At 48.1% G+C, this 12,066-nt stretch overlaps 1 non-coding gene across 1 annotated transcript; it reads right to left on the reverse strand.

The window, feature by feature from the left end:
- Positions 1 to 10,497: 10,497 nt before the first annotated feature.
- Trnai-uau (transfer RNA isoleucine (anticodon UAU)) lies at positions 10,498 to 10,589 on the reverse strand. Its single transcript is given in 2 exon segments — positions 10,498 to 10,533; positions 10,552 to 10,589. It is a non-coding gene; the product is annotated as a tRNA-Ile (tRNA).
- Positions 10,590 to 12,066: the final 1,477 nt, after the last annotated feature.

Below are 12,066 nucleotides of genomic sequence, written 5' to 3' on the forward strand. Positions count from 1 at the left end.
CATAGAAAGGACAAATACATACAAAGCCTCACTGGCAGGATAACCTTTTCAGTGACTTCCTTCTTTCATCGTTGTATGTGTTGCAGCCACGACCATCTCTTAATACACGATCATAACACTCGCACCTAGCCCCAGCGCCGCTGATTTAGTTTCGCCAAGCCGCCGCCGCACGTTTGTGGCTCTGAATACGGGCCCCTCGCTCAGCCCCTCGGCAGACGACGCCTGCCATGCATGTACCTTCGCTGCCGCCATTCGCGTTTGGTTTTCGCTGGTTTTCACACGTGGTCGGAGGTGTTTGTCTACACTGCATGGTTTATCAGACGTGAGACGTGATGGTGTGCTGCACCGTCCCGATTTGCAAGCCGAAGAAAGCAGTGTCGGACCCGAATATTTCCTTCCACGAGTTCCCCTCCAATGCTGCCTTTCGGGAGAAGTGGCTGGAAATATATCGCGGGGTCCTGACCCAGGTAACTGGATTGAGATTGTTTCATTTCATACAGGTGTACCCTAAATGGTTTCATATAATAGCTGCGTACCTTTTACGCATCTCTCTCTGAAAGAACGAATGAACCATGACCTGTGAGAGACTACTCGACGGTATGTTCTCGGCCTTTCAAAGCCGAGGACTTTCTCCGAAGTGGCAAGGTAGCTACGGTACCTACGGTGTTTGAAGAATACCCCCAAAACAAGCAACCTGCAGTGACGACCCCGCGACGTCGTCTCACCAGGCATCCACTGGAAGGTGGGAGTAAGAGGGGGTTCTCTTCTTAAACCAGTAAGCAGGACGTCCCATCTTCTCCTGACGTTGCGAGGCCAACGTCGCCTCCAGGAGGTGACGATATACAGGCGACGTTAGTGATCACGAAGTTTAGCGGCCTTGCATCTCTCACGAGTGCAAAGGGAACACAAAGAAACAGGCACCACAAGGTATAGCGTCGCAGGAAAGCAATCATCAAGAAAAGTTCTCAATGTGGCATCTATCTGGACAGCATAATGAAGGTTAGCAGAGCATTGTAGTGGCAGACCGCAAAAAAACTAAAAATAAGCATAAAAAGGGACCAATAAGTAGGAAAACAAAACAAGTAACTGCTGATTCAAAACAAGTGCTTGCTTATACAACGAATTCTTTTGGACGTCGTAACAGTTGTCAGTCACTTCTTTGCCAGGAGCACACAATTTCTTTGTACGGTCGCATTCACCCATCCTCTGTAACTAATCTGTATGTTAACACGGAACGCCTCTCACGCGAAACGTAAGTTGTGAACGCGCTTGCATATAACAATCTGGTAACTGGTCCGACACAGAAGGTGCTGCTGCCAAGTTTATACCTACGATGTACGGCACATAGCACGCGAGTTTTACAGTTTTACATGCCACCTTACGCTTCGGAGCACAGCCCGTTTCTGAGTATTTAGTTTCACAACTCTTAGCTCTAGTCCCCGGGGCCCGATAAGATCACCTATGCCGCACTACGAAACCTTGACGGGCAGTCACTCCAAGCTATCCTTCATGTGTATAATACATCTTGGCAACAAGGATCTTTACCACCTACCTGGAAGGAGGCATTGGTTGTTCCCATCTTGAAACCAGGCAAGCCCCCAAATGCCCTATTCTCCTTTCGCCCTGTGAGCCGGACAAGCTGTATGGGAAAACTGATGGAAAGATTGGTTTTGCACCGACTCGACTGGTCGCTCGAAAAACAACGTGCGTTCCCTCAAGAAATGGCTGGATTTCGTCGCCACCGAAGCTCCATGGATCCAGTTCTCGACCTAGTCTCTACAGTCCAACATGCTCCTGCCCATCGGCGGATTGTCCGATCGGCTTTCCTCGACATCAAGCGCGCATGTGATACCGTCTCGCACATTTGCTTGCTGCACGCCTTGCTCTCGTTTGGGGTATCCGGTCGCCTCTTCATCTGGCTCCAAGGCTTCCTTACGGACCTAACTGTCGCTGTCCGTACGTCCCAAGGCAAAAGCCTTCAGCATCCTGTTCCTCAAGGAGTCCCCCAAGGAAGTATCCTGAGTCCGACACTCTTTAACGTGGTGATGGCCGGCCTACAATCAGTAATTCCTCGCAAAGTGTCCTTTTCCGTGTATGCCGATGACGTCGCCCTTTGGACAGTAGGAAAATCACGCCCAGCCACACAGCGCCGCCTGCAGCTCGCTTTAAATAATGTCCACACGTACCTCACGCACCTTGGGATGGACCTTTCCCCCGAAAAGTGCGTCGAGCTCCCTTTCACGCGCAAAGCTATGACCAATTTCCCTCTTTGGGTTGGTGTCAAGAAGCTTGAGCCGGTCCGCTTGCACCGCTTCCTTGGCGTGGTAATCGACTCGGACTTTCGCTGGGCTCGCCAGATTAAACACCTTGAAACTAAAGTGCAGCGATGGCTCCCCGCAATTCAACATCTTTCTGGCTCAGGATGGGGCTGTGATCAGCGTTTCCTGCTCGCAGTTCACGCGGCTTTGGTGAGGGCGACTGTGCTTTACAGCCTTCCTATCCTGCACAGGATATCAAGGACATCATTAAATACTCTTCGGTCCCTGTTTGCTCGAAGCCTTCGTCGCTGCCTCGGAGTTCCGAGAATGGCTGAAACAGGGCAAGTCCTGGCTGAAGCTGGTGAACTACCGGTTGAGGTTCTACGTGAACGTGAAACGGCTCGGCACTTCCTACGTTTGCGAGGTCACATTCCCCGTCACCCGCTCCTCAGGAAAATTCGATACCACCCTGAAAGCGACTTCTATCAAGTAGCGCAGAGGACACGCCAGACTCTCACTGGCTTCATAGCTAAGGACATTATACCGCCGTAGGCCCCCTGGTCTCTGCCGGTACCGCCGACTTTCGTAAGCCTTCCGAGCCTTCTGGAAAGAAGAGATCAGGTTCCCTCTCAAGTCCTTCGAGTCCATTTTCATGCTTTGGTAGACGATAGACGAGAAGTTTTCTACGTTCACGGCAGCATATACAGACGGCGCATCCCGAAACAACAAGTCCGCCTCAGCATTCGTCATACCATCCGAAGGCGTAGTGCAAGGACGACGCCTTTCACATCCAACCTCCTCAACAGCTGCGGAACTCTATGCTATCCTTTTCTTTATACAACACATCGCTGACTTTACCCCGCGGGCATGGGCAGTTTTCACAGACTCCAAATCTGCACTTCACGCTATTGAAAATTCCGGCATACGAGGCCCATCCGCACCCCTGGTCACAGATGTGTTAATGGCTTACCAAACTGTCTACGCAGCAGGCCACAGGCTAGTTCTCCAGTGGGTTCCAGCCCATTGTGGTGTCGTGGGAAATGAGCAGGCCGACAGCGCCGCAGTAGCAGCACTCTCGTATCGGGAACGGACCAGTATTGTTCTGCTGAGAGGGGACCGTCGTTCCATTCTGCGACGCCTCGTGACACCCCTGGCTTCCCACCAATGGACAACCGACATTCTCCCCCAATCTATGTTGAGCATAGTTGATCCAACGCTCGCTTTCCGCATGCCACGAAACACCTCTCGTGAAGATGCTGCATTAATCCACCGAATGCGACTCGATGTGGCCTTTACAGCTCAGTGGCGTTACCGCTTGAGACAAGTTGACTGTCCCACCTGCTGCCACTTTGGTGCTGTAGAGGATCTGGAGCACATTCTTTTTCATTGCCCTCACTACCAACCTTCCCGGACCTCACTGTCCGAGTCTCTTCGTCAGCTGGACTCTCGCCCCTTCTCCCTCTCGAAATTGCTTGGTCCCTTGCCCAATCCAGCTCAGCAACGTTCAGCGCTCAAAGCCCTTTTGACATTTCTGGACACCATCGGACTCCGATCGTTATTGTGAGGGGGCTCTGTATTTTATACCCCACATCCCCACCAGCAATGGGGTAGAGTATCGCCTCTGGCGATGAACCTCCCCACTCTCCTTGTGAAAATAAAGTTGTTGTTGCTCTTAGTTCTACATGCTCAGAGAACCTGCGAGAATACACAAACACGTACGCACGAAGAATTAACAGCAAGGACCACTCATATTGCACGCAGCTGAGCTACAACAGGCGCTCTTGTGAGTCAGATGGGTCAAAATCGCCACCTTGCCATGTATTTCGGCCCATTCCCCAACGGGGATCGCTATCTTGTGGGACGGTGCGAACATCGCAAAATCTGCCACCTAGATTTGTACCGAAGTAGAAATTTCTGCAAACAATGTGCACCGAGCATACTATTTTTCAAAATAGCCACTTCAATCCGTATCCAAACCAGCGTGAGTTATGGCTGCCGTCGCTCCTCAATGGGTGTGTGGATGTGTTCACGGTATTTCCAATCACTGCGGACGTACGATCCTGTGCGTTCTGTCCAGTTGTGTCTGTGGACTGTGATGTTCGTTAAATATTGTGATGCTCGCCAGCCAGCTGAGGCTGCTTTGGATGATGAAGAAGGTGCCCAGCGTAACTCTACGACGACATTGTGCGAAGAAGTGACTACATTTGTGCATTCATACCCGTCGTCCTGCGTATATTGGCTAAAATACTTCTTCGTTAGTGCGCAGATTATGTTTTGTGATTGCCAATGAACGGCAGTGCTTGAAGTAGGCAGCTTCGTTTTCGCTTTCGCAAGTGAAGAATGTTTTCTGTCACAAGTGCTTTGTGAAACAATTTTCTTCTGCGACGACCCTGAAAGCTATGTTGCGAAGATTTGCCTGTGGAAATTGTTTCAAACGCTATTCGTAACTACAAATATTTTTGCGACTGAGTTGTGGAATAATACCACACAGTGTATGATAGTCGTAGACTGGATTTATTCGCAAATATACAGGGTGTGTGCAAAAAAACATGACCCGCATTTTTACATGTGACTCGTTGTCTACTTACCCGAGGAACTTCCGGTGGCGTACGATGGCGTATTTATGCGTGCGAAAGCTACAAAAAATCCTGCAAACCATACTCAGCGTAAAAAAATAAACAGAGCGCGAAAACATCGGCTTCCATGCATTAGAATAGGGCGGTCATGAGAGTGCATGGTAGTGCATGGTGGTCTCAGGAGAGTTATCTGCAGGCACCGCTAGGGGTACTACCGATGAGCATCCATGTGGGACATCGTTTTGATTTCTGCACCGATAGCTCCCCTAGCGGTACTTGAACACAACTCTCCTGCTCCGCCATGTTGCCCTATTCTGATGCACGGAGGTCGAAGTTTTCGTTGCTCTGTCTATTTTTTAAGCTGAGTATGGCTTCCACGATTTTTCTGCAGATTTCGCACGTACCTGTACCTGTTTGCTGTACCTTAGAAATGAGCTGCTTGAGTAATCACGATAGAGGAAAAGAGGAAGCATCAATTCATTGATCTGTAACATTTTGGTAGATGTCGACTGTTTTTCTTGTTTTTTGCTATGCCTTCCCCCCTGGTCCATGGAGGCTTTACATCAGGATTATGCAATCGAAGTGTGGTCCACATTTCGTGATCTTTGGATGTCTGCATTTATCAATTAGGTTTTACCCTTAGCAGTATTGTGATGCGAAGTGTTTAACGTTCCATCCTCCCCCTCCTTTGCAAAGATATCAAAAACATTTCAGAAAGATTTTCGCTCAACATGTAGTTCCAGATGTGCCTGCATATAACAACAACAACTTTATTTTCGACCATGGAGAGTGGGGAGTTTCATCGCCACAGGCGATACTCTACCCCATCGCTGGATGGAATGGGAGGAATAAAATAACGAGCCCCTTCACAATTACAGAAAACCCCGCAACCACGCAAGCCCCGAGCCCCGAGCCCCGCAACCACGAAACCGAAACTGTCATTCTAGCTTGTGCATGCGCTACAATGGGAGCGTTACAACAATCGCTAAGAATGTCTAAGAATGTCAAAGACAACATCGGTTAGTTATTACTAATTTTTACCCGTTTACTGCATCATTTTTCAATAAATTCGTTTGTTTAAGCAAATATGACAAAAAGACAACAGCGGCGTTTTGTGCCACCGTAACGGGCGAACTTCGGGTTTCCGGGTCTAGCAACTGCGTTCCACAAGATGGCAGCCTCCGCTGTTTGACGCTGGTTTAAAGGCAGCTTGACCCACCTGTTGTGAGTACGGCAAGTGGCGCCCCTGGCGGGCGCTCCATGCGTAAATACGTCACTTCCGCTCCTCGAGCCGCGGACGGAAGTCCCATACGTGAACGGGCGTGTGTTATGGTCGTACATTATAGAGATGGTCATGGTTGCAGCTGACATAAATTACTGCGACATGTATTAATAAAACTAAGTGCACGGGTGACATAAGCAATTTGGCAAAATCAATCCGCATACGCACTAGTGCCTGGTCAAAATCATCTATACTTAAAAACTAAAAAGCCGTGCATAAGTATGTGGCAGGCGCGGTTGCAACATAGACGCAAAGTTACCCTATGGTTACCTTTACAGCATGCTCTCTTGCCTCTGACAGGCAAACATAGAAATAAAGTAATACAAACGCTTATGCAAAACGCTCCGGAAAGTAAGTGCGAATGGGCAGTAGCAATTTGAGCATCAGCGTCCGCCCGACGCAGCGAAAGACAGCGACCTCGTAGCGATAAGATCAGTGCGGACGCACACGATAGTTGCGTTGAAGCGTCGGAGCCGTACACAGATCTGCAACCTACGCCGCTGTGGGACGCCACAGCATGAGTTCACTAAGCCAGCTTACATTGTCATAATTTGTCTTTTTGATGGAATTACCTCCAGCTCTGAACTCAAGCCTTGGTCTCCAGTGCAGTCGTCTGAGGAGTGCTGGCGATTGCAGTCAGCAATGATCCCACGTGCTGTTGTTGTTTGTTTATAACATACCTATGTATAGAAACCGCTCAAATGTTTTGCACGAAGCCTAAAAGATTATATTCCGTACACTACACACTACAGCTCCTCACTCAATACACTTTTCATCGTAGAGAAACCGTTCACCATTCAGAAAAACTCTCACATGTTATGTATCTGTTAGACATAAGAATGGAAGATTATTGGCCTCCAACATTTTCCTTTTTTCAGCTGGTCTGGTTTCAATTATGAGACATGCTAGTCAGTGTATATGTACGAGCAATTGTGTTCGTTTAAATATAGCTGTTTTTTTTTTTGCATTCTGGTGTTATAAAGTACTAATTTAGGCCTGTTGGTCATACATGATAAAATCGCTAAAACAGTGCTCAAAACAGTAAGGACAACACAGTGCAGGAACAGTGCGTCCGTCCTGTGTTGTCCTTATTGTTTTTAGCACTGTTTTAGCGATTCTCGCGTCATTCTTGCAGTGTGACACTCCAGGATAATAGACCCTTTCTGGAGGGTGTATTATCCAATCTGCCAAAACCTGCCGTTACCTAGGCTTCACAATTGACCGAGGCCTCACATGGCTCTCTCACGTGAAGACGCTTGTTACGAAAGCCCCCAGACAGGTGAATGTCCTCAAACGTATCCCATGTCCTTCCCGGGGACCACCAGGACCTGCCAGGACCTCCACCGGGTTCATACGGCTCTTCTTTTGGGCACGTTGCGATACAGCCTCCTGATCCTTCATGCCCTCAGCTGCACCCAAGAACGGGAACTGCTGAACCTCCAAGCCCGCAGTCTCCGTATCTGTCTTGGAGTCCCTCGAACAATTGAGACATTTTCTGTACTCACCGCAGCTCGGGAGCTGCCTATCCCCATCCTGCGGGACTCACCCATCCTCCGCCTCTACGCCCGCTGTCTGACGCAACTTTTTATCCCCTTCGTCGCATTGCTGTGAGCTGCCCTGCGTCCGCTTTCGCCAATGCAGTTGCCCGCCTAAAAGACTGTTTTCCATCCTTGACACCTGCCCCTTCCTTTGTGCCAGCAATGTGGACCTTAGAACGGCCTCGCATTCACGCTATTATACAGGACCTTCTCCGTAAACAGGCGATTAGCCCTGCGGTAGCTCAACAACAAGCTTTGGTCCACCTCACCTCTACTCATCCCTATCCGCGAAAAAATCTTCACCGATGCCTACGATACAGACCATGAACAGGCAAACTGCCGTACCCCATGTCGTCCACCGAGGCTGAACACTTCCGCATACTTACCGCCCTTGAATACATTTCTGATTTGCCATCTGGGAAAGGGGTCGTCATCACCGGCAGCAAGGCGTCCCTCCTCCGCTTGATACCTTCTCGCCCCAACTTCATACAGGATATACCCAGCCTGATCCTGCAGACGTTCAACAGGCTCCGCGCCAATGGTCACGTTTTGCCCCTCCAATAGGTGCCCGGTCATGTAGGCCTGACCGGGCAGACACGCGCAGACGTGGCTGCAAGACGGGCTGCCATAACTGCTACTCACATCACACTGCACATCTTCCCCTTACACTTTCGGTGCCATTTACCAATTCGTCAACGGTGTGCCGCCCGTGCCCAAGCATTTAGATCTTTAGCCGCCGCCTACAGCAGTCACGTGCAGTCCATCGACCCCTCGGTTGCCTTCTTTTTTGCGTGTCGCTGCAGCCGTCTGGTGGAGTCACTGCTGCACCGCCTCCGTCTCAACGTTGCCCGCACCCCATTGCTTCTTCGCAAAATGGGTCAATAGAGCTCCCCTTTGGGTTCCAGTTGTGGCGAGGTGGCCGGCATTCCGCATTATCTTCCGCACCTGCCGGCAATATATTCCCAAACGGCAAGCGCTCCGTCGCCGTCTAATGCAGCTTGTGTGCAACACAATGTCCATGGCCACCATCCTTGGTCCCGTCCCTCGGCCTACCCAGTGGGCCGTCACCACAGCACTGCTCCGCTTCCTGAAAGACCGGGGCCTTGTGTCTGCCCTCTGACTGGGCTTCCTTGTGCCATGTCGTGCATGTGCTGCACTAACTGTTTTTATTTATTTTTCCTTACTTTTTCCTTTTCTTTCTTTCTTCTTTGTTTATATTGAGTTTCTTTTCTAGAATAGCAAGCCGCAATTAGGTTGGCTGACATTTCCATTTTTCTTTCCCTTCATTCTATTAAACATATTCCCCATCCCCTCTGCATTCAACACCCTCACCATTTTGAAGTGGTCTGCCTGCGGAAGCGGGACAGACCAGCACGTGTCCCCGCAATAGAATTTTTAATTTAATTTAATTTAATTTAGTCCATTTAAAAAATAACAAAATATCTGATAGAGCAATGAGGAAACAGGCGAGCTGATGGCGGCGAACATCGATAACACTACCCAGATATTGAGGGGACACATAAGCGAACGACACAGACTGTGTCGTTTGTGTCCCCTCAGTCTCAGGGCTCCGTTATGGATGAAGACAATAAATTTATATTAACAAGTTCACGTGTGCTGGCCTGCTTACTCGCTATTTTCCTGATAATTTCGTACCAATTTGCCAGTAGCACCTAAATGCGTATCCAATAATCTGCAGCACCCAAACCGGCCTGGGTAGCTCAGTCCGTAACGTGTTGGCTTGCTGAACTCATGAGATCGTGGGCTTCCAGCACCGTGCGTCTCGGAGTTGCACGTCAAAAGCGTCAAAAGATTGAAATGCGGCATGTCGCCACACATGCTGACTCACTTCCATTTATTATTACTAGCACTCAGTGGAAGGGCATTTTTCTGAAATAACACCCTTTTGTAAGGTGTTCGGAAACAGCATCAAAGGTGTTTTCAGGTACTGTGATCTATTTTGCAGTGGTGTTTAGTAGACGCAAGTGTACAGTTGTATTTTTTGTTGTCTCGTCAGCTGCGACACGCTCATTTATATTTACGAGGGTCGTTCAAAAAGTTGTAAGCCTCACCCAGAAAGAAGCCATAGCTGAACATTTTTGTCATTGTAACACACTACTACTTGTTATAAAAATAGAAAAAAATAATACAGATTTCTGTTTTAATTTGTGTGCAGGTGAGGCCCATACAAAGGTGAAGGGAAGTGCGATAAATCTAAAAATGGACAAAACAAGAGACCCGAGCAGTCATAAAGTATTTGCAAAAGAAAGGTGTGACACCCAAGGAAATCCATGAGGACATGGACATGATTTGTATAACCGCGCGCATCTTTACAAGCTACGGCAAAGGGCAGCGAGAGTATTACATCCCAAGGGTATCCAACTAACTCCCGCCAGATTCCTTAAATCTCAATTTCATACGTAGTGTCGAAGCGAAGTTATGTAAGCTTACATCCGATCCTCCCTTTCCTTTCCTTTCCTTTCCTTTCATTGTCTATGGTGAGCTGGTTTTCTTTCTTTTTTCTTTTTTTCAAGACTGTCACGACTGTGTGTCAGTTTACTCTGCCGTGTAAATCATGCCTGTACCTCCCTCACACGTACTCTGTTTTGATTTTTGATTGTGTTTTTCTCTCGAAGTGCACTATGAAGAGTATTCACCACTTGTCTGTCCGTCGCAGCCCACAATACTTCTAGGCTTGGGCAGTCGTGTTCTAGAGCCGTTTTCAAAAACTTGCGATAACGCGATTTCGAATTTTTATTTTATTTATTATTTTTTATTTTATTTTATATTTTATTTTATTATTTTTTTATTATTAGTTATTTTTTAATATCTTAAATAAAAACTTCCCCAGGTGAGGCTCGAACTCACAACCCCGGCATTGCTCACGGCTACTGCCATATAAGTACCGTGCGCTAACCAATTGCGCCACTGGGGAGCTGCTACACGACTGCAAGAGGATGTAGAGCGTGCTGGTTGACTCGAAATATGTCGAAGCAGCGCGAAACGGACGAGGGCAGACTCGGACAGCTAGCAACTTCACAAGAGCGTTCCCATCAGCGTAAAACCAAGAGATTAGCGTATCTTGCCGACGTAAATTTCTTGTACGGTGGTTCTTAATCTTACGCAACATGACGCATACGCTTCTGCGACGTGCATGCATAATGAACTATAATATACATTCTCGTTCACTGTAGTACAAGTTCATGACATTGGCTGAGTGAGTCATGCGCTGGTGTCGTTATCACATGGGAGTGGTCGACGGTACGAGGCCGGTCGATTTCTTGCCAGCCGTAGCCAGCGTAAATTACTTGTGCTCCAGAAGTGCGCCTGTGCGTATTGACTTGTGGACTCCTAGTAGAGTTCGCCTCATTATTTCAGGGCTCCATGACCGAGAAGTTTGTGATCTCGTTGTTTAGATGCAGAATCCAGACATGTATTAGAGAAGTCTGGACGACTAGGAAAGTCTGCAGCACACAAGGCCTGGTACGGATGGTACAGTTACGGTCCCGTCCCGTAGTGTCCTGGAGATGCGAGAACTGGCCATTCCTTTCTTTTTCTTTTCTTTTCTTCTTTTTTTTTTTTTTTTTTTTGTTGACAGCCTAGCGTACGCTGACATGTGGGTTTTCGGCGCTTCTTCCCGGTGTGGTAACGGCTATTTCATCTTCTGCAGATGTACCCACATGATATATTTTCGTCTTGCCCGAATGAAATTTACCAACTTTAGTGAGACGGCCGTATAGGTATGCCGTATTGTCATAAACGTGGGCACTTTATCACCGGGAAACCACTCCGCGTATTTCTCGGTTGCCTTCTCAGATTCCGTCCTAGCCGCTCCTAAAGTCAAAATCGTGTTTATCTTTTCTCTGTTGCTGAAGACAGAGCTAGTCATAGCGCAACCACTTTGTTTCAATCTGTGCCTGAATTGCGGTGGAGCTAAGTCACAGAGAAGCAGGCGTACCAAACAGAACAACTCGGTCGATAGCTGTCTTTGCTATTACCCATCGTTTTTCTTCTAAAAAAAAAAAGAACATACCTATAGAGGCGCTCGCGTCGTCTTCAAGATGGCGGAGAAAAAAATGATTGCCGATGAATAAAGCAGGGGGGTCGGACTCGCTCAAAAAAGCGTGACCACAAGGAAGCTACCATCCATTGGTCATGGAAGGCGTTGCCTTCCGTTGGCTGCTCCATTCCGCTAAACTTGACGTGCTCGTTTTCCTAAATTAATCACTTGCTATCTAAATTCGGCGTACTATATGGGTATCTCATATGTATTTGTTGAACAAATAAGCAGTGAATATTTTCCCACTACATCACTTGTGTGCTGTCGTTCGTTCGTCACTTTATTATCACAAAACTCGACAGACCAGAGCATGGAATGGCGGATGGTTTCGTTTTTGCCATTTCCGGTTCCC

Source organism: Ornithodoros turicata, chromosome 2, assembly GCF_037126465.1.
Source record: "Ornithodoros turicata isolate Travis chromosome 2, ASM3712646v1, whole genome shotgun sequence".
NCBI lineage: Eukaryota > Metazoa > Arthropoda > Arachnida > Ixodida > Argasidae > Ornithodoros > Ornithodoros turicata.